General features: G+C 46.7%; 1 protein-coding gene across 3 annotated transcripts in view; it reads left to right on the top strand.

Annotated features, from left to right (window-relative positions):
* The first annotated feature begins 12,073 nt into the window (after positions 1-12,073).
* SAMD14 (sterile alpha motif domain containing 14) overlaps positions 12,074-27,263 on the top strand; it is a 206,530-nt gene continuing 191,340 nt past the window's right edge. For all 3 annotated transcript variants that reach the window (XM_069237825.1, XM_069237824.1, XM_069237823.1), the window contains exon 1: positions 12,074-13,407. The gene's annotated coding sequence lies outside the window, so the exon portion shown is untranslated. The remainder of the gene's footprint in view (positions 13,408-27,263) is intronic.

The raw sequence follows: 27,263 nt of genomic DNA, 5'->3' as shown, positions 1-27,263 counted from the left end.
CGAATAAGCCTCCAGGGTCTACAAACGCCTGGATACCCTACTGGGTGATTAACCACGCTTTATAAATCCTGATTGATTGATTGAAAGTAGCTCTTACAATTAAAACAAAGAAGACACTACAAAAATTGTACAATAAAGAGAAATGGACAAAGTACAACAAAAATAACGAGCTAGAGCACACACTTGCATGTTCATGATTTAGCAAGAATACAAGCCTGCAATTAGAACTTGGAACCTGAAGGCCTACATTTTGTTAAATTAAAGAACTACAACAGTAATCAATAATTCTTCAGCTTCATGTGTGTACATAGAGGAAGGATAATGACATTCAAGGTAAGCTCGAAGAGCTTGAAGATCAGCCTGGTAATGAAATGCCTTTGAAATGTCATCTTTCCAAATTCAAATAGTTGAAGCGTCAAGGATACAATATTTCAATCCAGCATTTTTAAATCTTGGTCGAAGAGCTGTGAATTCTTTACTAATAATGACTGTTTCTTTTGCAAAGTCTTGATGTATAAATATTTTATTTCCATTAACCATCAAGGAAGGAATTTCTCTTGCAGCCTTTCTGCTCACGACTAAATTGTTATGACGAAGGACTTTAGATATGACTTGTCTGAGTGTAGGTTAATTTGCTTTGTGATGTGAAGAGATATGATGGGCCTTGTCAGCCTCATATCTTTTAGTAAGTTTCAGCTTGGACAGATTAGGTATTATATTCTCTCGATATCGTCTGCAGTGAGCTCCTCCTATTTTTGGTATGGTTACCCCCTTTTGCCTGCTGTCAGTATGCTTTGACTGTGTTTACTGAGATCCTGCTAACCAGGACCCCAATGATTGTGTTCTCTCCCTCTAAATTTGGTTGCTAAGGGCTTTTCACACCCTCACGATTGGCATACTGGTGCCCCAATAAAGTCTCTAATATATGGTACTTAGGTACCCAGGGCATTGGGCCACCAGGGGTTCCCCATGGGCTGCAGCATGCCACAAAATATGTCTGCAGGCCTGCCATTGCAGCCTGCATGAAAAGGTGCATGCACCCTTTCACTACAGGTCACTGCACCAGGTCACTGTAAGTCACCCCTATGGTGGGCCTTCCTAGCCCAGAGGGCAGACTGCAGGTACCTGTGTGTGAGGGCACCCCTGCATAAGCAGAGGTGCCCCTACGTACTCCAGCTCCATTGCACTGGACTTCGTAAGTGTGGGGAAGCCATTGTACCCCATGTACTGGTCACAGACCACCTGTGTCCAGCTACATAATGGTAATTCCGAACCTGAGCATGTATGGGATCAAATGTGTCAGAATTATACCCCAATACTGTTGCCACTATTGGTTGTATGATTCCATGCACCCTGGCGGCTCCTTAGAGGACCCTCAGCATTGTTCCTACCAGTCTTCTGGGGTTTTGAGGGCAGCCAGCGCTGCTGCCACCCCATAGACAGACTTCTGCCCTCCTGTTGCTTGACGTGCTCAGACATAGGAAGGCAGAACAAAGGATTTCCTGTGAGAGAGGGCGGTAACATCTTCTCCCCTGGAAATAGATGTTACATGGCTTGGGAGAGGTAGCCTCCCCAAGCAACTGGTATGCTTTGAAAGGCCCTCCTTTCCACTGGGTATGCTTTGAAGGGCCTTCATTGTATTAACTGGTTTGCACCAGTCCAAGGACCTGGGTCCCTGCTCTGGCATGAATCTGGATAAAGGAAAGGGGAGTGACCACTCCCCTGTCCATCACCTACCCAGGGGTCGTTCCCAGAGCTCCTCCAGGTGGCCACTAGCTTCTGCCATCTTGAATCCAAGATGTGCAGAGGTCCCTGGGAGCACTTGAGTGGCCAGGTCAGGTAGGTGACGTTACTGCCCCCTCCTGATAGGTGGTCACGTTGCAGGTGACAAAACCCCCTTTTAGGGCTATTTAGGGTCTCCCTCTTGGGTGGGTCTTCAGATTCAACATACATGATTCCAGCAGGACTTCTCTGCATCAGTTACTTCACCTTCTGGCCAATGGGACTGCAACTGGACCCTCCAGAAACTGACAATCTGCAACTTCAGCGATGACTCCCCTCTGCAACATTGTTTCTCCAGCTCTTTCCAGAAACTGCAACATTTCCCCAGCTGTGCATCCTCTAAGGGCAATGAGTCTTCACTCTGCACAAGAAGTAAGAAGGAATATCTCGTGGAGTGAAGGAGTCACTCCCCTGCATCTGCAGGCACCAACTGCAACGACGAATGGCTGCGTGGATCTGCCCTCCTCCGGGACTACATGAATTCTGCATCACAGGTGGTAGTCTAGAGTGGTCCCCTTGGTCCTCTCTATCTGCTGTCCAACTTGGGAGACGGTTAGCCCTTGCCTGTCCTTGCAGGACAGCACCCCTGTGCAGCACAGCTTCTGCAGCTACCAAGGCTTGTTTGTTCCTATTCCAAGGGATCTTCAGGCTCTGTGTAGCCCTGGCCTCCAGCACTCCTTCCAGCAACATGGGACTCCTCTTCAAGGTGTGCCTAGTGGGCCTCACTGCAACTCCTATGCCTGCTGCCAATAGGTTGCCTGTGGGGGCTGCCTCCTCTTCTTGTGACTCTCCCAGTTGCTGAGGGTCACTCCGGACTCTCCTCCTTGGGTCGAGTCCCCTGCACCTTTCTGCTCCTCTTCAGCCTTGCAAAACCTCTTCTCCATCTCTTGCATTTGCGAAGACTTGTTGGTGGTGCCCAGCACCACTGACCGAAAGCATCACGACTGTCGACGTGGGACACCACTTGCATCATTCTTGGGACTCCCCTATATCTCCGGTGCTGCACTGCTGGCCTTCTTCGTCCACCGTCAACCTGGTCCTGAATCCACAGAAGGGTGGGTAGGGGCTCCTGCCACCACCGGACACTCCAATGCGAACTGGAATTGGTACCCTTCGTTTGGAGGACCTCTTCTGTCAGGATCCACCTTTGGGTTCTTCCAGCCTAGGTTGGGTCTTGCATAATCCTTTTCCAAAGTGCTCCTGTTGGTTTGGGGGAAAACCAGGTCGTTACCTCTGCTCTCCTGGTCAATCAGGGTCACTTTGGTACTCACCTCATGGGGTTCCTAGTACCTCTAGCACCTTTCAACTGATTCCACTTCCTTAGGTGGGGTACTGCCTTCACCATCCCACTTTTTTAGTATATGGTTTGGCCCTCCCCTAGTGCCCTCGCTATTTGCTATTGCCTTTACCAATGCTTACTACTTTCTATGCCTTTTACTGATTGCTAATGTCCATATAATAGTGTGTTTACTTGCCTCCAGTTGGGGGGTTGCCTATACAGAATTCTGGTATTTGTGTTACTATAATGAAGTACCTTTATTTTTGTAACACTGTGTAGTTCTTTCATGTGTGATGGCACTTTGTGACTATAATGGTATTGCATAAGCTTTGCATGTCTCCTAGATAAGTCTTGGCTGTTCATCCACAGCTACCTTTAGATAGCCCTGGCTTATTAGAGACTGACTACATTTCACTAATAGGGGATACCTGGCCCTGGTATAGGTTGATAACACCATAGGTGTCCACCACACACTAGGCCAGCTTCCTACACTCACTATATAGCAAAGTAAGTTAATCTTTACAGTGAAAAATAAAGAAGTGCAGTAAACTTCTAAAGATGTTCTGAAGACAAAATATAATAAAAGAATCGCCATGTTGTTTGTGTCAGTGAGGTAGTTAAACCCAGGAAGGGTTTTAGGCCGAATCCGCACCTATTCCTGGAGGGATTCCACCACTCCTTATTAAAACATTGGATGTTGAACACAGGAGCAGCCTGCAACCTGATGACAAACAAATGTCCCAACATCACCACAATGAAAGGAGAGACTAACAGGACACACCCAAGGTTTAGGGTAAGTGCAGCAGTAGGAAAGAAAGATGCAAGAATGAAATAGTGGAAAAAGACTGTTGTTAGAATGGGCACATCAGAAGGGCCTTGAGACCCTATGGGTGATAAGCCGCGCTCTATAAGTACTGATTGATTCATTGATTGGAAATTAGCAGATGGTTGTCATCTTCGTTCGTTTGCTCATGCATCTCACCTGCTGGTGTTTGTTTTAACGCTGTGCTTAGGTCACATTCAAAATAAAAGAGATGTTGTTGGAGTGATTTGGTACAACTACAGTAGCACATGAAAAGATGAACTACGAAAACAGAGACTACAAGTTAAAGGCACAAACTGCATACTAAAATATAAAGACCATAACAACATAGCTACTTACAAAAATGTCAACATACTCTAACCCCAACTTCAATCACTTACCCCAAATCATATTAAGGCTGGAATTAAGACCATTTATTTATGCTAGACCATTGAATTGTTAACAGGGCAAAATTATTTGAGATATACATTTTTGTATTGTCTTTATGGTCTACATTTTAAATATTTTTTTCCAGTCTATACTTTTAAAGCTTATATTTTCACATGGAACTTTACCTATTTGTGACTGATGGCTTCAAGGACCCATTTACTTGCTGCGTGTAAACCTTCCCTGTCCAAAGCATTTCATACAACAACAAACAGACTTTTTACTATCAGTCTTTATCTTGGATTCTATTAGAATGACTACATCCATGATATTAGTGGGCTAACGCGCTGGCTACTGGCGTATAAGTGGAGCTTGAATGCAGGTCACGTTCTGTTCTCCGGCTATCTGTGAAGCTGCTGCTGCAAGAATGAAGACAGATGTAGATGTCCCAAACTACGTCTTCCTTCCTTCCATTGCTCTGATACATCAATCCTCCAAGAAGGGCGCAATTTCCACTTTAGAGCTTACTGCGCCGATGGGATGCGTAAGAAGTTGTTATTTACTTAATAATTTATTTGGCTTCCTCCATTATATGGCCAGGACAAGCAACCTTAATAGGAAGACACAGTTTACGTCATATGTGAAACATTAGTGTTTCCGTTCAGGACTTTTCCTGATCACACAGTAGCTTGTACATTTTAACATCAGTTCTTCATTTTCATTCGAAGCAGACTCAGCTAATGATGACATTAAACTCCCCAAGAAGTGGGTCAGGAAGCATTAAGCACGGCCCAGTTGAATTCTGAACCAAAAAAGGCACAGAGATTGCACATCCTAACAGGGATGTCCCAAAATTAGAGCCTCGTCTGCAAGTTTGCACACCTTTTGCACACTTCTGTCAACTTCATCCTGGGGAAATGTTTACTTGTAAAAACAGTTTTTGTGGGAGAATTTTCAGGCTAAAACATTTTGGTTAGAAAATACTCTCACTGAATGTTGGTTTCACCGATTGTGTATACAACTTCACAAAGCAGAGTTAGGCAAAGTTTCACAACTTCACCTTCCTCTAGTGCAAGCTTTCTTCTCTCTTACTCAGCACAATAGAGCAATTGTTCAAACTCCCACCAATAAACTCAGTGTATCGTCACTAGTTAAAGTAAGAGTAAATTATTCAATTAAGTAAATAAAATAAATGAAAGTAAGAGTAATAAGTAAATATTTAGTTACATTTAATTAACAAAACAGAAGCTCTCATGAATTTGTCCCTCGACATATATCATTTAAAAAGCGTACATACTTTTTTCTAACAAAAATGTAGGATTAGTGGAAGTCTCAATATAAAAACACTAACAAAGAATAAAGGTAATCCAATTACTGTAGTGTATTAGTATATAATTTAAAAAGAATAAGTTAAATACCAAAAGAGCATAGGGATGCTCTTGGGTTTATATATTGGGATCCAGACTTCCTAGATAGTTCACATTAATGTAAAAAAAATAATTTCAGGCTAAGGATAGTGATATTGATAGGTAAGGTAGATAGTAATAAATAATAATTAAGTACATACAAATATTAAGAATTCTTTTTTGGTATGATGGATAGGTCGGATAAGTAAATGGGACAACTTATTCACTGACAAAAATATGTGTAGGAATAAGGAATAGGCTAAAGACAGTGAGAAGGATAATTAATTAAATACAATACAAAAAAATAAATTAAATTAAGCATGGTTGTATTAGATTTGAGCAAAGATAACAATATTTAAAAACATTCAAAGAAAAGAAAAAAAGAGTATAATAAAAAATCAATAACATTAATAGAAATGTTTATGTCAATAAAAGGTAAGGGTACAGTGGAAGTAGTGGTCAAGGTATTGGTAAAATACATTCTAAATTTACCTTAGTGATCTAGAGGTTGGTAATCTAGTGCTCACAATGTAGTTGTAGGTCAATATATGGCAGGCTGATGTAGTAACATACTACTACAATAACATCAAAAACAGGTGTTAGTTTGGAAATGTCCAAAATGAGATATAAATGTTTATTATGAAGAAGTTTAATTTTCTTAATCGAATTCCAAATCATATATTAGCTAGGAGGCAAACTCAGTCAAAGAAACCTCTTGATCTTTTCCCAACCAATAGGGTTCAACCTTATAGTAGAATCTTGTTATCCTACCAATTGTGCCGAAAAAGGTGATACCAAGCTAGACATCCTTGTTGGTTTCCAGCAGTAGAGTAATGCAAAATGCTGGCGCGCCCTGTAGAAGTGAAGAAGAGACCCTGAGTCTCCAATGTTAAATAGATATTCATTGACATGGGGGCTACGTGAAGGGGGACATCTGTGAAAGGTCAGACTCCCCCTTATGCCGTAGGGACTGCAGGGGCTGGTGTTATGACCCTGGTTACCAGCTTTCCTTCTGCTGATTTCACTTGCCCATATATCTTAATGCTGATTTGCAAAATGAACTACCTTTGTCTCATGAAGGTTTATGTTGTTGTTTAAAATACTCATTGCCTGGATAAAACTCTTCAGAGGTCTCTTGACGTGAGGGACAACTGGCTATTCAGTCATAAAATAATGAAAAACTCATAAAAAAGGGTGAAATGCAGGAGGACTGGGAGCCTTCTTTACCTTACCTAACTTTAGGCCATACCACTATTAACCCCCTAATTCAACATCGAGGTATTGATATATACAAATCAAATTAAGTTCTATAGTCTGTAACACACAATGTATGTCAGTTATGACATGCCTGGCTGAGATCTAAAATATCTGCATATAAGTGGCCTCTTTTTTACTGGAGTATTTTCTGCATTCCAGAATCCTAATTAAGAAGAACTTTATTGACTCCTTTAAGACAGAAATAGAACAATATTAGTTTATATTTAAGTGAAATCTATTTTATGGACTGATACAATATTCCCCTGAAGCTATGACCTATATACTTTGATTTTTGCACTTGCGCTGGGCAACCTAAAATAAAAAAGAGATCCACCTCACCACGTTTGTTATAGTCAAATCTGATGATACCTTTCTAAGGGGCTCATTATGAGTTTGGAGGTCCCACCAGGAGACCGCCAAACTCACTGGGACAATGTCGCCGCCATAGCGGCAACGTCCCCGCAAGCTGACCGGCCGGAACATTGTAATATGCGTTCCCGCCGGGTTGACTGGCAGGAACAGTGCTAGGATTTTGGCCTCAGCTCCTTTAAGGAAGCTGAAGTCAATATCCTAGCACTCCATCACCCTCGGAATGTGCAGACAGTGTGCATTCTGACGGTGCTGGGCATGGGGGCCCCAGCACTGACTTTCCACCAGTCTTTTCATGGCAGGGACCCCAACATGAAAGGGCTAGTGGAAAATTGGGTTGTAATCAGCCAGACGGTCCTGAGTTCAGCAACACAATGGTTGGTTACAAGCCTGGCCGCTGTCACCCTTTCGCAATCTATGACCCTGGCAGGGATGGCGGTCTTTAGGTGGGTCTGCCCGTCAAAGTTGTGATTGGGTGATTGAACCGCTTGGATTGCTGTGGTCCGACCGCCAACATAAGTGTGGAGGCCCTCGGACCACCACACTCGTAATGAGGCCTTTAGTCTGGTTGCCTTGCTTTCTGCAGTTGATTCAATGCACATCACTATTTCCTCATGGTTAGAAATTAGGGCAATCACTTAGGGATCTGAACCAAAATTAAGGAGGATTGGGTGTTGGGTGTAGCAATACTTATTTACAGTGTATTACTCATTCATTGATTTGTAGTAAATTCTGTTCATCTACGAGCTTAAACGACCACTCGGAATCTGAACATTTTTAAAAAAGTGGATGGATCGCTTGAAATATTTTTATATGGAGATTAATCTTTTTTTTAATGGGTAAAGACCTGTTTTTAAGCACTGCTTTATTGTTTCTTTTTCAAAAGGCATTAAGTGAAAGCATTTTTGGAGACTGCATTTCTCACGGGTGCATTCCCTTTGTTCATGAATAGGTTTGATGGGGGTGTAATTGACATATGCCATTTGATCCAGACATCTTCTTTCGCTCACATCTCCCGAGAGCAGTTTATTTCATAGTCCTTCAAAAAGTCCATAAAACTGCTGCCTCCTACTTCTCTTTTACCTTGTAAATATTTCAGCAGAGTAACTTTATATGCATTCACATGTTCTTGGTTTAAGCTCTTGAATCTGTCAAGCTAAAAGCCCTGAAATGGAACATGATTTATACAACCATATAATCTTTACTATAGTTGCCTCTATACAGCAAACTATGGGGCATATTTATGAGAAGTGGTGCTGCACCTAGTGCAGCGCTACTTTTCTTGTTCCCTTTAGCACCCCCCCCCCCCACCACCATGTGTGCATCGTATTTATAATACAGCGCACCATGGTGGTAGTCAGGGTGACTATTGTCATAATTCTTGATGATAGTCCGGTGCTTTGCAGGATTAGTGTCAAAAATGTTGCTGCTAATCCTGCAAAGCACCCAGAGGCCCATTAAAAATAATGGGAGCCTCTTTTTAACACCTGCTCTTGGCAGGCATTAATAATGCCGATAAAAATGAAGCAAAGAAATCTCATGGAATTTATTTGGGCCATTTTTTCAGCCCCCCTAGTGCCATAACATCCCCCTTGCACACATTATGCCTGGCGCAGGCATAATGTGGTGCAAGGGGTTACAAAGTGGCACAATGCAAGCATTGTGCCACTTTGTAAATATGGTGCGGCGTTTGTGCCCTTCCAACACCACATTAGCGTCACTAAAATGACGCTAGTGTGGCATTGGAAGGCGCACTAGAGGCTCATAAGTATGCCCCTATATGTGTTGTTTATGTGCAGTAACAGGCAGAAGACTCTGTTAAGCCTTATCTAGAGGGCGGCAAGCAAAACCTAGGCCTTCTTGTCTGAATGCTCCACCCTGTGAAGCATAGAGAGTAGGTGCATTTCTAGAATGACATCTTGCAACATGTGTTTTATCTTTTAAAACTGGACCCTGATACAATGTGAATGCTGGATGATTTTATGCGTATATATGTTACTTGTATAGCCCAAATCTAAAAAAAAATACCCCTGAGCTTTAGTCAAAACCAAGACACGTTACAGCCACTACACGTATTCTTCATTACGTGGCATTTTGATTACATTTAAGACACAGAGAGATAAAGTGATGTTGAGTGTAATTAAACACCCCTGGAAGACCGTGGGGTAGTTAAGAGGGCTTATTCAGGTAAGTAGGCTCAGAGCACAAGTGCCGACGACCGCTTTTCTTGCATCCTCGGTGCTCGACACCAACCGCACGCAAGCCATTCCATGGAACACCAAGGACGGAGTGAGCAGAATGTGAGGCTGAAATTATAAATATATTTTCTGTGCCCAGTGAGGAAACATGGAACAATAAACAGCATTACACAATAAAGGATGATAGGTAGTAACATGTTACTTCCATCATCCTTCCCTTTACAACAAAATTAAGAATTGCTAACATTGTACAAAAAATAAACAACTAATTCTGAACATGTGAAAAAGAAACAACTGTGATAAAATCACCGCAAATATTAATCTTTTAATTTGAGAGGTAATAAGACATTCCAAGTAGGTCTATCTGAAACACCCAGAGCCCATGTAGGACTGGAGCAATCTATACGGTTGATGAAGTAGACTCCCCTGTGGATGAAGAATTAATCAACCTGTCAGCATTGGTGTTTGAAAAACCACTGTCATCATGACTAATTGCATTTGAATTCATTCCGTCAGCACAATGAGATTTGTCATGAGCAGGATGATTCGTAAGTTCCTGCTGAGAGAACTCCCACCAAGAATTTTCCAGATCTTTGCCAGATTCAAAATCTTTGTTTTTAATATTGACATTTTTAAAAGCTTTCCCTGAGAAATCTTCACCAGACTTCTGTTGCTCCACCATTATTTCCCTTCCAGAAGAACAGCACCTTTTGAAACGTTGACTCATTTGACAGGTAAAGTAAATTTAGACTCACCTTGCCTGACCTTACTGGGTTATTTATGAGGCCCCAGTCTCCCACTTTGTACTCACACACCTTAGAATTGTGTTTGTCAATAAAATATTGTGTAATTGTCTTCTGCTTGTTTAACATCTTATTTCTCATATTCTCAATATCAATTTGCTTCTCATTGTTCTTAGGTATGTCCTTAATCCAATCTGAACACAATATACATCTGGGCGACCTGTTGCACAGTAACTCATCTGTGGTGCTGTGGGGTGTGGTATGATAACTCCATACTTTTCCCTAAGAAATTTCTCTACGTGTAAGCCTGAAGACAATGCTCTCTGTACCCACTCTTTCAAAAATGTGTTTACTCGTTTTACTAGGCCATTGGAGGTAGGTGACTATAAAGCTACTTGTGGATGTTCAATTTGTAAGTTCTCTAAAAATTGTGTCATCTGGTGTGCTCTAGGCTGTGTACCATTAATGGTCATAATCTCATTAGGTGGTCCTTCAATGATAAAAACATTCTGCAAAAATGTAATGACAGGAGTAGCAACAAAGTTGAAATATATCAATTTTGAATAGTAGTGCAATAGGACTATCAAGTACGTTTTATTGCTTGGCAATATCTCAAAAGGGCCTGCAAAATCAAGTGAGGCATTGTCCCAAGGCGCATCTGAGTTGAGGGTTTATTCAGATAAGTACTCTCAGAGCACAACAGCCCACCGCCGCTTCTCTTGCATCCTCGGTGCTCGACACCAACGGCAGGCCATTCCATGGAACACCAAGGACGGAGCAAGCAGAATATGAGACTCAAATTATAAATGCACATTCTGTGTCCCTTGAGAAAACATGGAACAAGAAACCGCATTACACAATAAAGGGTGACATGTAGTAACATATTATATACAAGTGGACTGGCCAGATCCAAGTGATCATTAATCACGTGATGAAAGGAACATTAGAACCCAAGCTTCTGAGTTCCAAAATCTACAACTAAGCCAAGATACAAATCGCTGGACGATTTGCTTTTGTCATTTTGTCACGGGGGGGGGGGGGGGGAGAGAGAGAAAGAACGAGAGAGAGAGAGAGAGAATATGAATGAATGTATGTATGTGCCGGAGACTGGGAGAGTTCTGGAGACAAGCATCACCAGAAGCAGACATACAAATGAGAGCAAACCGACCCATCGACTACACTTTCTTCCCACACACACGAACCCCTAATTTGGGTACTCTGGAAAAATAGCAAATAATAACATGTAAATAGCTATTAAAGCCATATGGTGTGAACTTTGACGCAATCCCGCACAATTTACAGCCAGAAAGTGCGGAATATGAATTCAAAATGGGTGCGTCTAAAGCACAGAATTCGAACGTAATTTTAGGCAAATAGGGTATTTCAAAACTTTTCATAAAAAATGAAGGACGCTTTCTCACGCTGTCTCAACTTCATGTATACTCTTCTAGGCTCTGTGTCCGAACTATTCGCCCTTTACTGGCTGTTTTTTTAAATTATTATTATTAGAAACATGTCGCTCCTCCACTAATCCCCGAATGTTATTCAAAATGTCACTCATCCCCTTCATTTCCATCAAGTCTTGAACAGCTCTGGGTTGCCACACTGCCAAACACCAGTTCTATCGACCACCTCACCCGATGGTAGAAATGTTCAAGACACAGGGTCTGGAAGTGTGAAACATCGCCAGTGTTAGAGGGTTTTTAGGGCCTTCCATATATGATAGGAAATTAAGGTTCTCTTCCTTTTAACCTGTGACCCGCGTCCCGCAGTTAGATGCATGCTAAGGAACTCGCACTCAGTGCAGGGATGCTTGTGATAATATTGAGTATTGACCCCTCTGGGCTGCCGTACGTCAGTCAGCCCCGCAGGACCGGGAGAAGCTGGGGAGCGCGAGACAGGCAAGGTAAAGCCGTCCCCTTCTCTCTCTGCCCTCCTGCCTCAGCTGCTTCCGGGTTCCGATGAATCAGCCCTCCCTCCACCTCAATCCACTCCCCCACCCTCCGGACAGAGACCATCCCAGCTCTGCTGAGATTTCAAGTGGGAGGGGGAGGGGGCAGCTCTACATATCCGGCGTCAGCTTCACTGCCTGGGTCACAGTGCTGCAGAGAGCGGCTCCCCGGCAGATGAGATTCGGTGGAAATAGAGAGGGCGGGCGAGAGACGGAGAGTGAGAGCCCAGACTTCAGCGGCAGGAGGAAGGGCCTGTCCTGCGCCTTGAAGAGGAGCTGGGGCCACACTGCAGCCCGCAGAAAGGGAAGGAGCTGGCCTGCACCCTACAAAGAGAGTGCGGGAGGGGCACCTCAGCTGTCAAACACTCTTTATGGGGAGGAGCTGGGAGCTGTCCAGCATCTGCAGTGAGAGTGCCTGGGAGCACGGTTCGGGCTGATGGGCAGGAAGTTGGCCTACATCCAGCAGAGTATCCGAGGAGTAGCAGGGGTTGTCTGAGGAGGAGACAGCGGGGTGGCTCATGCCCTTTGTTGGCTATCTGGAGAGCCCTGAGCCTTCCTAACTCGCATGGGCATCTGAGGAGAAGAGGACATGCACGGAGAGTACCTGGGGAGGGGGCAGTGAGGTGCCCTACCCACCCCACCTCCATGGGGAGGTTCCTAGAGGAGCATGCAGTGAACTGTTCTTTTGGAGAGTACCTGAGGAGGAGGCAGTGAACTGTCCTAATGGAGAGTACCTGTGGAGGAGGCTGTGAGCTGTCCTATCCGTGCATTAAGAGTACCTGGGGAGCAAGCAGTGAGCTGTACTAACCGCTGCTACCTCAGAATGGAGAGTACCTGAGGAGTCAGTGAGCTATCTTACCCTCGGCAAAGAGAGTAACAGAGGAGGAGACAGGGAGCATTATTACCCCCGCATGGAGAGTACCTGAGGAGCAGACAGTAAGTTGTGGTATCCGTGCATGGAGAGTACCTGAGGAGAAGAAGGAGGCAGGGATCGGTCCTACCCTCGCATGGAGAGTACCTGAGGAGGACGGCTGCACCTGCATGGAAAGTAAGGGACAGAAAACTTCCCCGAGGAGAAGGAGGCAGGGAGATGTCCCTCACCCTGCCTGGGAAGTGTCGACTGAATAGTGAGCTCTCGGCCGGCCTGCGTGGAGAGTGTCTGAAAAGGCGCGTGGAGCTGTCCTAGGTGCTGCAAGCAGCCGTGGCAGCTGCTGGGGATGCTGCTGTCCCTAGGTAAGTGCTGAGTGCCTGTCGCGTCTGTCTTGTGACGCCGCCCTGGCACCAGAAATCACCGCTGCTTCCTGGTCACCCCAGGGTGACCTCGCCCTGCCCTCCACCACCTTTCTATGTCCTTCATCACTGCGGCCTTCCTCTTCCTCGCCCTGCTCCTCCTTATCCTTCCTACACATTCTGCCCTTCATGTCTAATTTCTCTTTCCTTGTCCTGTTCTTTTTTTTCTCGTCCTCATCCCTCCTTCTCCCTCCCCGATTCTCGACATCTCTTTTTTAGTCTGTCCTCGCACTCCATTGTCACAGTTCCTCAGCCTTTCAAGTTCCTCCCTCGTCCTGCCCTACCTCTTCCTTCCTCACCTCTACACCGTCCCTTCCTCTCTTCCCTCACACCTTGATCCCTTCATCTCCTTTCCCTTCATCCCTTCTGTTCTTTGCTGTTCCCTGTCTGGCTTTCATATCCCGTCCTACCTTGCCCCCCCCCCCCCCACTAAACCTGTGCTCTGTCCTTTCTCACACTTCTTCATCCGACCCTTCACTCATATCCCTCCCACTCACCTGTCTCACTCCTGCACCCTGCCTCATTGTTAAATGTCCTGCCACCCCTGCCCTCTCCGCGCGCGCACTCTCCCGCAGTGCTCAGATCCCACCTCTACGCTCGTGCCTTCTGTGGTCTCCATTCGGGCGGTGGGGGGGGGGGGGGGGGGCTCCGCTGTTCAACTGCTTCATGGAGAAGGGAGGTCTCTGCTCAAATGATGTAGATTCCCACCCTTTAAAGGTGTGTTTCTTTTTTTTTCCTCATCTCTTCCGCTCTGTTTGCCCCTCACCCACTCCTCCCATAGATCACGGTGCCTTCAAGAAATGCCCCTTCCCCCTCTCTGCTCCAAAGCAGGACACTCTCTTTGGAATATTTTAAACATTTATAAGCTGCAGTCCATTCTGCTTTGATCAATAAATTAATAAAACGGGCCAGCCCCTGTCAGATAGTCCCCGGGAATTAACCCTTCGGATGCAGGCTGGCTGTAGCTGGAGCTCTACCAGTTGGAGGAGAGGGATGGGGAAATGCCCTGATTGAAAAAGAGGGGTGCGGCGAGGGAGGGTGAGGAGGGGGGGAAGGAGGGTGTTGGAAAGGAGGTGGGCACGCTAAGGGAAGTCTGGGGGGTGTTGCTGTCTTTATGAGGTGAGAGCCTGTATGGGCACAGGCTTTTTTCTGATTTTTAAAGGGTCGGACAGCGAATAGGCCAAGACACCAAAAAAGTGTCCCCAACTACCGAATCAGACAAATAAAAAGTGGCCCATTTTTGGAAATAATTGTAGCAGTTTGTAACATGTAAAGACACGCTGTATGGGTGTTTTGCAGGTTATAGAGACAACATGCATCTCCGCTTGGTGCAGGTAATGTCTGTGGTAAAATCAGAAAAAGCAACAGTAAAAAACGGCCAACCAGACCATAAAACAGGCCCATAAACAGCCAAAAAACGCCCCCACATTGTCCTGTCAGACCAGCGTTTCTGGCTTCGATGGATTGCCCTATAGGCCAGTCCAACCCTGCCTTTGAATAATTAATTTCCTAGATATAGCGGAAGCACCTCGGCGCAGAAACTCTGCAGAGCTCCTCGGCCTGTTCCAGGCCAATAGTTGATGTGAACAGTTCCTCAGCCTGTCCTAGCCATTCGTTTATCTGCACATAGCTCCAGCCTATCCTTGCCTAATACAGGGAGTGCAGAATTATTAGGCAAGTTGTATTTTTGAGGATTCATTTTATTATTGAACAACAACCATGTTCTCAATGAACCCAAAAAACTCATTAATATCAAAGCTGAATATTTTTGGAAGTAGTTTTTAGTTTGTTTTTAGTTTTAGCTATGTTAGGGGGATATCTGTGTGTGCAGGTGACTATTACTGTGCATAATTATTAGGCAACTTAACAAAAAAAAATATATACCCATTTCAATTATTTATTATTACCAGTGAAACCAATATAACATCTCAACATTCACAAATATATATTTCTGACATTCAAAAACAAAACAAAAACAAATCAGTGACCAATATAGCCACCTTTCTTTGCAAGGACACTCAAAAGCCTGCCATCCATGGATTCTGTCAGTGTTTTGATCTGTTCACCATCAACATTGAGTGCAGCAGCAACCACAGCCTCCCAGACACTGTTCAGAGAGGTGTACTGTTTTCCCTCCTTGTAAATCTCACATTTGATGATGGACCACAGGTTCTCAATGGGGTTCAGATCAGGTGAAAAAGGAGGCCATGTCATTAGATTTCCTTCTTTTATACCCTTTCTTGCCAGCCACGCTGTGGAGTACTTGGACGCGTGTGATGGAGCATTGTCCTGCATGAAAATCATGTTTTTCTTGAAGGATGCAGACTTCTTCCTGTACCACTGCTTGAAGAAGGTGTCTTCCAGGAACTGGCAGTAGGACTGGGAGTTGAGCTTGACTCCATCCTCAACCCGAAAAGGCCCCACAAGCTCATCTTTGATGATACCAGCCCAAACCAGTACTCCACCTCCACCTTGCTGGCGTCTGAGTCGGACTGGAGCTCTCTGCCCTTTACCAATCCAGCCACGGGCCCATCCATCTGGCCCATCAAGACTCACTCTCATTTCATCAGTCCATAAAACCTTAGAAAAATCAGTCTTGAGATATTTCTTGGCCCAGTCTTGACGTTTCAGCTTGTGTGTCTTGTTCAGTGGTGGTCGTCTTTCAGCCTTTCTTACCTTGGCCATGTCTCTGAGTATTGCACACCTTGTGCTTTTGGGCACTCCAGTGATGTTGCAGCTCTGAAATATGGCCAAACTGGTGGCAAGTGGCATCGTGGCAGCTGCACGCTTGACTTTTCTCAGTTCATGGGCAGTTATTTTGCGCCTTGGTTTTTCCACACGCTTCTTGCGACCCTGTTGACTATTTTGAATGAAACGCTTGATTGTTCGATGATCACGCTTCAGAAGCTTTGCAATTTTAAGAGTGCTGCATCCCTCTGCAAGATATCTCACTATTTTTGTCTTTTCTGAGCCTGTCAAGTCCTTCTTTTGACCCATTTTGCCAAAGGAAAGGAAGTTGCCTAATCATTATGCACACCTGATATAGGGTGTTGATGTCATTAGACCACACCCCTTCTCATTACAGAGATGCACATCACCTAATATGCTTAATTGGTAGTAGGCTTTCGAGCCTATACAGCTTGGAGTAAGACAACATGCATAAAGAGGATGATGTGGTCAAAATACTCATTTGCCTAATAATTCTGCACTCCCTGTAGTTTATGTTCATAGGGTCCCGTCTTACCCTGTCCAACTGTTTATGTGCACGGGGCCAGAGCCTGTCCCTGCCCAAAAGGTTATGTGTATAAGGCCTCACACTGTAGCTGCCCCATAGTTTATGAACTCAGAGCGCCCCCTGTCGGCGGTCAGTAATAAATGCACACAGGGCATCAGTGTTTCCCTGCCCAGTATTTTATGTGCACGTGACCTCAGCCTATCCCTGCCTAATCGTTTCTGTGGACAGGGCCTCAATCAGCTCAATAATGTATGTGTACATGGCCTTAGTCTGTTTACCCCTAGTTGGACTCAGTCTGCCCCTGCCCAGTAATGTACGTGCACAGGACGTCAGGCCTGCCGATGTTCAATAGTTTTTGTATACGGGGCCTCAGTGTATACCTGGCAGTAGTTTATTTACACAGGGCCCCAGTCCTCCCCTGCCCATTATTTCATATCTACTAGGCCCCAATTTGTTCCTACCAAATAGTATGTTTAATCAGGGTCTCGGCCTGCCCCAGCCAAATAGTTTCTCTCGGCAGGCCTAAGCCAGTTTGTGCCCAAAAGTTTATGTGCCAGGGCCTCTGCCGGCCCGACCAAATAGTTTCTGTGGACAGGGCTCAGTCTGCCCCGTGCTCAAAATATACGTGCACCGGGCCTCAGTCTACCCCTGTCCAAAAATGTATATGCACATGGCCTCGCCTGCCTCTGGCTAAATAGTTTATAAGCACGAGGCCTCAAAATGTCCTAGCTCAGTAGTTTACATGAGCAGGCACCAGTCCATCCCTGCCTAATAGTGTATATGCACAGGGCATCGGCCTGTCACTGCCCAGTAGTTCTAGTACACAGGGCATCAGCCTGTCACTGCCCAGTAGTTCTAGTCAACAGGGCATCGGCGTGTCACCGCCCAGTAGTTCTAGTACACAGGGCATCGGCCTGTCACCCCCCAGTATTTCTAGTACACAGGGCATCGGCGTGTCACCGCCCAGTAGTTCTAGTACACAGGGCATCGGCCTGTCACCGCCCAGTAGTTCTAGTCAACAGGGCATCGGCGTGTCACCGCCCAGTAGTTCTAGTACACAGGGCATCGGCCTGTCACCCCCCAGTAGTTCTAGTACACAGGGCATCGGCCTGTCACCGCCCAGTAGTTCTAGTCAACAGGGCATCGGCGTGTCACCGCCCAGTAGTTCTAGTACACAGGGCATCGGCCTGTCACCCCCCAGTAGTTCTAGTACACAGGGCATCGGCCTGTCACCCCGCAGTAGTTCTAGTACACAGGGCATCGGCCTGTCACCCCCCAGTAGTTCTAGTACACAGGGCATCGGCCTGTCACCGCCCAGTAGTTCTAGTACACAGGGCATCGGCGTGTCACCGCCCAGTAGTTCTAGTACACAGGGCATCGGCCTGTCACCGCCCAGTAGTTCTAGTCAACAGGGCATCGGCGTGTCACCGCCCAGTAGTTCTAGTACACAGGGCATCGGCCTGTCACCCCCCAGTAGTTCTAGTACACAGGGCATCGGCCTGTCACCCCCCAGTAGTTCTAGTACACAGGGCATCGGCCTGTCACCCCCCAGTAGTTCTAGTACACAGGGCATCGGCCTGTCACCGCCCAGTAGTTCTAGTACACAGGGCATCGGCGTGTCACCGCCCAGTAGTTCTAGTACACAGGGCATCGGCCTGTCACTGCCCAGCAGTTTTGGTACACAGGAACAAGTCTGTACCAGGCCAGTAGCTATTATACATTGAGACCATTCTGTCCGTGGTCAGTAATGTGGCTCTAGTCTGTCCATAGCCCAATATTTTTTGTACTGAGTGTCCCACGTTAATAGTTGATGCTCACAGAGTCCTAGACGGTCAGTGTTCCATGGGTTCTGTACTCCGGACCACAGCCTGTCCCTGCCCATTAGTTCCTGGTAAGAGGGCCTCAGTCAGACCCTGCCAGTAGTATCTGTGTACGGAGCACGGGAGGGTCTGTAGCGAATCTTTTATGTGAGTAGAACCCCAGCCTGTCCCTGCCTAGTAGTTTAGATGCACAAAACATCAGTAGATCACCGGGTAATCGTTGCCCTTTGCTCAGTAATCTCTCAGTAATCTCTGTGTAGTCCACCCCAGATCAGTAGTCTATGTACAAGGGCTTTACCTTTCCCACCTCAGCATGTTCCTGCTGAGTAAATTATCTGCCCAGCGCATCGTCCTGTCTCTGCTGGACACTTTATGGCTGCATGGCCGCAGCCTGGCCGTACTTAGTAGCTCTATGCGCGGGGCCCAAGATTGCCCTTTGCCAGTGGTTTCTGTGTATAGGGCCCCAGCCAGGCCTTGCTGAACAGTGTCTGTGCACAAGGCGAGGGCTGCGCTTGTTCCGTAGTATTTGTGCATGGGGTGGCCAGTCGGGCCCTGATAGTTTGGCAGGTGTGTAAGAGTTGAGTGTGTGGATGCAGGTCCTTTACGGGTTCCTGTTCTTCTAGAGCTGTCCATAAAGTCCGAGTCTGTCTGTGCTCGTTTGGTATCAGTTCAACGGGCCCCAGTCTGTCTCTGAACATTGGGTGTCTGGGCAGCAGGTCCAATATATCTCTGACCATTGGGTGTCTGCAGACCCAATCCGTCTCTAGACATTGGGTGTCTGTGCAGCAGGTCCCAATGTGTCTCTGAACATTGGGTGTCTGTGTAACAGTCCCAATATGTCTCTGAACATTGGGTGTCTGTGCAACAGGCCCCAATCTGTCTCTGAACGCTGAGTGTTTGTGCATCTGGCCCCAGTCTGTACCTACCCGTAGGGTGTCTATGAAACAAGCTCCAGCCTGTCTCTGAACGCTGGTTGTCTATCCAGCTGGCCCAGTCTGTGCCTGCTCGTAGGGTGTCTATGAAACAAGCCCCAGCCTGTCTCTGAACGCTGGGTGTCTGTACGGCTTGCCCCAGTCTGTACCTGCTCGTAGGGTGTCTCTGAAACAAGCCCCAGCCTGTCTCTGAACGCTGGGTGTCTGTACGGCTTGCCCCCGTCTGTACCTGCTCGTTGGGTGCCTATGTAACATGCCCCAGTCTGTCTCTGAACGCTGGGTGTCTGTACGGCTTGCCCCAGTCTGTACCTGCTCGTAGGGTGTCTCTGAAACAAGCCCCAGCCTCTCTCTGAACGCTGGGTGTCTGTACGGCTTGCCCCAGTCTGTACCTGCCCGTAGGGTGTCTATGAAACAAGCTCCAGCCTGTCTCTGAACGCTGGTTGTCTATCCAGCTGGCCCAGTCTGTGCCTGCTCGTAGGGTGTCTATGAAACAAGCCCCAGCCTGTCTCTGAACGCTGGGTGTCTGTACGGCTTGCCCCAGTCTGTACCTGCTCGTAGGGTGTCTCTGAAACAAGCCCCAGCCTGTCTCTGAACGCTGGGTGTCTGTACGGCTTGCCCCCGTCTGTACCTGCTCGTTGGGTGCCTATGTAACATGCCCCAGTCTGTCTCTGAACGCTGGGTGTCTGTACGGCTTGCCCCAGTCTGTACCTGCTCGTAGGGTGTCTCTGAAACAAGCCCCAGCCTCTCTCTGAACGCTGGGTGTCTGTACGGCTTGCCCCAGTCTGTACCTGCCCGTAGGGTGCCTATGAAACAAGCCCAGCCTGTCTCTGAACGCTGGGTGTCTGTACGGCTTGCCCCAGTCTGTACCTGCTCGTAGGGTGTCTCTGAAACAAGCCCCAGCCTGTCTCTGAACGCTGGGTGTCTGTACGGCTTGCCCCCGTCTGTACCTGCTCGTTGGGTGCCTATGTAACATGCCCCAGTCTGTCTCTGAACGCTGGGTGTCTGTACGGCTTGCCCCAGTCTGTACCTGCTCGTAGGGTGTCTCTGAAACAAGCCCCAGCCTCTCTCTGAACGCTGGGTGTCTGTACGGCTTGCCCCAGTCTGTACCTGCTCGTTGGGTGCCTATGTAACATGCCCCAGTCTGTCTCTGAACGCTGAGTGTCTGTGCATCTGGCCCCAGAGTGCACCTGTTAGTAGGGTGTCTATGGAACAGGCCCCAACAGAACTCAATCTGTCTCTAAACATTGGGTGTCCATGCGACTGACCCCAGTCTGTACCTGCTCCTAGGATGCTTATGTAACATGCCCCAGTATGTCTCTGAACGTCGGGTGTCTGTCCTGCTGGCTCCAGTCTGTACCTGCTCGTAGGGTGCCTATGCAACAGGCCCCAGTCTGTCTCTGAACGCTGAGTGTCTGTGCATCTGGCCCTAGAGTGTACGTGCTCGCAGGGTGCCTATGGAACAGGCCCCAACAGAACTCAATCTGTCTCTAAACATTGGGTAGCTGTGCGGTTGGCTTCAGGCTGTCCTTGCTCGCAGGGTGCCTCTGCAACAGGCCCAATCTGTCTGTGAAAATTTGGTTCAGTCTTTGTGCTCGTAAGGTATCTCTGCGCCCCGACAGTCTGTGCCTGCTCGGTACTTGTCAGCATGGGGGGCACGAGATGCACGGATTAATAAAAAGATGTTTTTGCAAACAGACCCCTTTCTGTTCTGAAATTAGAGAAGCGCATGAAATCGACCAGTTTGTCCCATTTCTCTTGTGTTTGGGAGTCGTCTTTGAAGAGGGATCTCCTACTGCACGCCCAGGTGAATCTATATCAGACGGAGAACTAGGTATGTGATTGCAAAATGTCTCTACTTGCTGTAAATTCTATTCCCAGAACCACAACAAACTAACTGTAAACGCTCTGTTAAATAAAACGAGGTGTCTTCATCTCATTAGCAAACAGCGCGTACAAATGAAACCTGTGCTCCTGGGACGCTCCACGCCATATCCCCGTCATCCGATTGCCCTCCAATGTCTCTCACCTCTCTTAAGACATAATTGTGGGTGCCCTCCAGCGTACAAATCACCCCTGCGGTTCATGATCTTCCTACATTGGAATCACCGACTAAAATTCTTTAAATCACGCATCAAATCTACTGTTCTCCCTTGTGTGTTTTTTTAATTCATAGACATTTAAATTAAAAAGATAGAATGAACCTGTGCACTTCAGTGTGTTTGTACAACAAAAGTAGTCCTGACATATTCAATCATTGGGAAGGCGAGTTCATGGTTTATTTACAGGCCCCACTCTGTCTCCTCATTGATTTCTGTGCACATTGCCCCTGTTCGTTCCTGTTCATAGGCCCCTGTGCAAATTACCCCAGTCTGTCGCTGCTCGCTGATTTCTGTGCATATTGCCCCTGTTTGTCCTTGTTCATTGGCTCCTGTATATACATATATACCCAGTGTGCCTTTTTTCATTGCTTTCTGTCCACATTGCCCCAGTTTGTCCCTGTTCATTGGTTCCTGTTCGTATGGCCCCAGTGAGCTTCTTCTCTTTGATTTCTGTGCACATTGCCTCTGTTGTTGCTGCTTATTGGCTCTTGTACATATGACCCTAGTGTGCCTCTGGTCATTGATTTCTGTGCACATTGCTCCTGTTCGTCCCTGTTCATTGGTTCCTGTTCATATGGCCCCAGTTTGCCTCTGCTCATTGATTTATGTGCACATTGCTCCTGTTCGCCCTGTTCACTGGCTCCTGTACATATGCCCCTAGTGTGCCTCTGCTCATTGATTTGTGTGCACATTGCTCCTTTTCGCCCTGTTCATTGATTCCTGTACATATGGCCCTCTGCTCATTGATTTATGTGCACATTGCTCCTGTTCGCCCTGTTCACTGGCTCCTGTACATATGCCCCTAGTGTGCCTCTGCTCATTGATTTGTGTGCACATTGCTCCTGTTTGCCCTGTTCATTGGCTCCTGTACACATGGCCCTCTGCTCATTGATTTATGTGCACATTGCTTCTGTTCGCCCTGTTCATTGGCTCCTGTACAAATGGCCCCAGTGTGCCTCTGCTCATTGAGTTATGTGCCCATTGACTCAGCCTGTTCCTGTTAATTGCTTTCTGCACAGCACCTCAGTTTGACTCTACTCATTTTCTGGATAATGGCCCAAATCCTTTACTTTGCTTTCTGTGCACAGGGCGTCAGTCTGTCTCCGCTCACCAGTCATGTGCACACAGCGGCATCGTGTCCCCACTCACTGGTTTATAGACACATTACTTCAGTCAGCCGATGCTCATTATCTGCTGCATCTAATGCCTCGTTTTACCCATCCTCATTGGTTCCTGCTCGCAGGGTCTCAGTCTGTTCCTGCTCATTGGCTTCTGGGGACGGGCGTCAGCCAATCCACTCTAATTTTTAGTCTTTTCACAGCACAGCAGGGCGCTGCTGCCGGATGACTTATATGCACACAGCCCGGGTCTCTTCTCACTTATTAGTTTATGTGCATAGCGCTCCAGCCTGCCACTCTAAACTGGTTTATGTGCACAGGCCTGAGTCTGTAATGCATCGAGGCTGCAGAGTATCACGGGTGTATGTGCACAGAGCCCCAGTCTGACCCCACTCGTTGGTTTATGTGCACAATGCCCCAAGTCTGCCTTTCTAAACTGGTTTATGTGCACAGGCCTGTGTCTCTAATGCACCGATGCTTCAGAGTATCATTGGTGTATTTGCACAGAGCAGCAGTCTGCATCCACTCATTGGTTTATGTGCACAGTTCACTAGTCTGCTCCCACTCAATGGTTTAAGTGCACAGAGCCCCAGTCTGCCCAGACATTGATTTATGTGCCCAGAGCACCGGTTTGCCCTTGTTAGGTGGATTATGAGCACAGAGCACCAGTCTGCTCCCACTCAATGTTTTATTTGCACAATGCACCAGTCTGCCCCCACTTAATGGTTTATGTGCACAGAGCCCCAGTCTGCCCAGACTTGATGGTTTATGTGCACAGAGCACCAACCTGTCCCCACTCGATGGTTGTTGCGCACAGAGCACCAGTGTCCCCACTCTTTGGTTTATCTGCACAGAGCACCAGTCTGTCCCCACTGGATGGTTTATGTGCACAGAGCACCAATCTGTGCCCACTCGTTGGTTTATTTGCACAGTGCACCACTCGATGGCTTATGTCAACAGAGCACCAGGCTGTCCCCACTGGATGGTTTATGTGCACGGAGCACCAGTCTGGGTCCACCCGATGGTTTATATGTAGAGAGCCATAATCTTCTTCCACTAGTAAGTGTAGGTGCACAGAGCCCAGTTAGCACTCGTTAGTTGGTTTATGCGCACAGAGCACGAGTCTGCCCTTCGTGGTTTATGTGCACAGAGCCCTAGTCTGCCCCACTCGTTGGTTTATGTGCAAAAAGAACCAGTCTGCCCGCTCTCGATGGTTTATGTGCACAGTGCCCCAGTCTGACCCCACTCGTTGGTTTGTGTGCACAGAGCCCTGGTCTGCCCCCACTCGTTGGTTTATGCGCACAGAGCCCTGGTCTGCCCCCACTCGATGGTTTATCTGCACAGAGCACCAGTCTGTCCCCACTGGATGGTTTATGTGCACAGAGCACCAATCTGTGCCCACTCGTTGGTTTATTTGCACAGTGCACCACTCGATGGCTTATGTCAACAGAGCACCAGGCTGTCCCCACTGGATGGTTTATGTGCACGGAGCACCAGTCTGGGTCCACCCGATGGTTTATATGTAGAGAGCCATAATCTTCTTCCACTAGTAAGTGTAGGTGCACAGAGCCCAGTTAGCACTCGTTAGTTGGTTTATGCGCACAGAGCACGAGTCTGCCCTTCGTGGTTTATGTGCACAGAGCCCTAGTCTGCCCCACTCGTTGGTTTATGTGCAAAAAGAACCAGTCTGCCCGCTCTCGATGGTTTATGTGCACAGTGCCCCAGTCTGACCCCACTCGTTGGTTTGTGTGCACAGAGCCCTGGTCTGCCCCAACTCGTTGGTTTATGCGCACAGAGCCCTGGTCTGCCCCCACTCGATGGTTTATCTGCACAGAGGACCAGCCTGCCCACTCATAGTTGTATGGGCACAGAGCACCAGTCTGGTCCACTAGTTGGTTTGTGTGCACAGAGCACCAGTCTGCCCCACTCGTTGATTTATGTGCACCGAGCACCAGTTTGCCCTTATTAGCTGGTTTATGTGCATTGAGCACCAGTCTGCCCTACACATTGGTTTATGTGCACAGAGCACCAGCCTGGTCCACTAGTTGGTTTCTGTGCACAGATATGCAGCCTTGCCATTCTCATTCATTTAGGGACACAGTGCCCCTGCATGCCCCTTCTCTTCATGCTTCGGTGCACAGAACCCTTCCATGCCCCCGCTCATTTTGTTTTACTCTGCAGCGGCCTCCAGTTTCTTACTTCTCATTGGTTTATGTGCACAGTCTGCGCCTTCTATTGGCTGATGCATAAGAGGCCCTATCGGGTGACCCCCATTGGTGTAACTGCGTCGGACGTTAGGGTGTCCGGACATTTGTTATGAGTATGATCACAATTTGTTCTTGTTAATTGGTTTCAGGGCGCATTGCGTTAGTCCAGAGATCTTCAAACATGTTTACTCTGAGATACCTGAGGCAAAAGGTTTTAAAGTGGAGCCCCCTTCCAAAACTTTATGAAAGGATTGGGAAGTGAGAGGGACAGTTCTTATGACATCATTTCATGGGTACATTTTCTGTACCTCATATTCTACCGTAAAGGTGAGGCTTAAAATAGGGCAAATTCATCAAACAAGAACAGGCATTGACCAAAACACTGTGTTCTCCACAGTGTGGGTGTTGTGGACCCCGCATACTCCTGTGCCCCAATGCAGCTTCACCTACCGCACCAATGATAGCTGCATCCACGAGTAGCAGTCTATCTCCTCTGACTCTGTCACCCATTTCCCACCATAGCTGATCACCACTCCAATCTGGAAATAGCCTTGCTGCCCCGTTGTTTTGGAGGTTTGTCGAGCAGGGATTCAGTCCAAGGGCACTGGAACACTTTACATGAGCACCAGTTACATTACACAAGGTCAGAGTCATTTTTTTCAGTCACGTGGAGATTAAATGATTTGCCCAGACTGTTGAGCTAACACCAGGACTTGAACCCAGTTTCCCCAGGTACGAAGTCAGCAGCCCTCTCTGTTATGCCACATCTCCTTTCCGTTAGAAAATAATGTTAGCGTCCATGTACTGATCGCCCCCCACCACCTTTGCAGCAAAGGTGCTTCAGCCCTAATGTAACCAAGGAAAATTAACCCCTTGCCCTTTTTCAGAGAAAGAGAGTCATAACTGTTATCTAGTGGGTCTCTCAAACCCCTGGAACCCAGCGCCACTGCACCTGCTTCACTAATATAGCTACTGCCATGCGAAATGGGCTGTTTCCTCTGTCCTGTGTTTAGAACCTGGGCACCCGTCCCGTGCCACCCGTCGCGCTGCCCTCTCTGTGATGCTGAATCTAAGATGTATCCCCTGCTTCAGTTTTCCCCACCCGTGGACCATTGCACCAAGGCCCCAAACCACAGTAGCACAGCAAGTGTGCACTGTCCCCTCATGCAAGCAAGGAAGAATCGCAAAACAGCCCTTAGTAAGGGCCACTGGCCTTATGCCATTTTGTGGCATCATCTGCTGCATAAACCGTAGATTTTAACAAGAAAACATGGTTTCTAGCTTTTATGGATCAAAATGCAGGGACACAGGCCCTGTGCAAAGTTTGACTAGTCACCTTTCTATTGCTTATTGCAATATTTAGGTGTTAAACCAGTACTAGTGGGGTTGAATCTATGCCCAGGCAGTGTTTACTAATGTAAGAATGACAACATAATGTAGTAAGACCGTCACAAAATGCGCATATATAATTTCACATAATTTGCCTTTTCTTACTTTATAATTTAGTCAGCAATGCCAAATGCTTTGGACCTCCCCTGCCACATAATTCCAGTAGCCCTGGGCTTAGTTGGCCCCTCATACTGCTGAAACCTGTGCAATTAGTGAAGTACCAAGCCTAAAGGGTGCTTGGGTGCTAGTATAGGCTTTGACTCATGGAGTCACTTGGAGCTCTATTGTGACAATGATTTATTCATTTTGAGAGGTAATGTAAGGGTGCTGTCTGTTGAGTTCTACGGTTCGTCCTTTTAATGGACACTTATAAAATACTTCTAGAAATAATTCTAGTAATGATTACCTATAACGGATATATATATATATATATATATATATATATATATAAAAACACAAACCGGTCCTATCTCAGTGCGCTCGACAGCTGGTGCTCGCATCAGAGATGGACCATTTCCCTGTAGTATAGTTTTTCACAGTTGACAAGCAGGTCAGGAACGTGGCACTCCCAGGATGTGAATCCTCTTATTCTTTATGGCATGAAATACTGCTAACACCCGACGTGTTTCGACCACCAAGGTCTTGATCACGTGATCAAGACCTTGGTGGTCGAAACGCGTCGGGTGTCGGGTGTTAGCAGTATTTCATGCCATAAAGAATAAGAGGATTCACATCTTGGGAGTGCCACATTCCCGACTTGCTTGTCAAATGTGAATACAAATATTTTGAAAAAAAATAATAATAATAATAAAAAAAATATATATATATATATATAAATATATGAAAAATTATTTACATATGCACATATGCTTTTGCCATAGGCTGGACCATCATAGCACAATAAATAAAGTCACCATAGCCCACTGCGTCAACTAGGATTTAGTTCTGTGACTCTGTGGTCACAGATCGCATTAGCTAACCCAGGTTTCATAATGTAAA

Source organism: Pleurodeles waltl, chromosome 6, assembly GCF_031143425.1.
Source record: "Pleurodeles waltl isolate 20211129_DDA chromosome 6, aPleWal1.hap1.20221129, whole genome shotgun sequence".
Classification (NCBI taxonomy): Eukaryota; Metazoa; Chordata; class Amphibia; order Caudata; family Salamandridae; genus Pleurodeles; species Pleurodeles waltl.
Note: the sequence above shows the minus strand (reverse complement) of the source record. Positions and strands in the feature narration are given on the sequence as shown.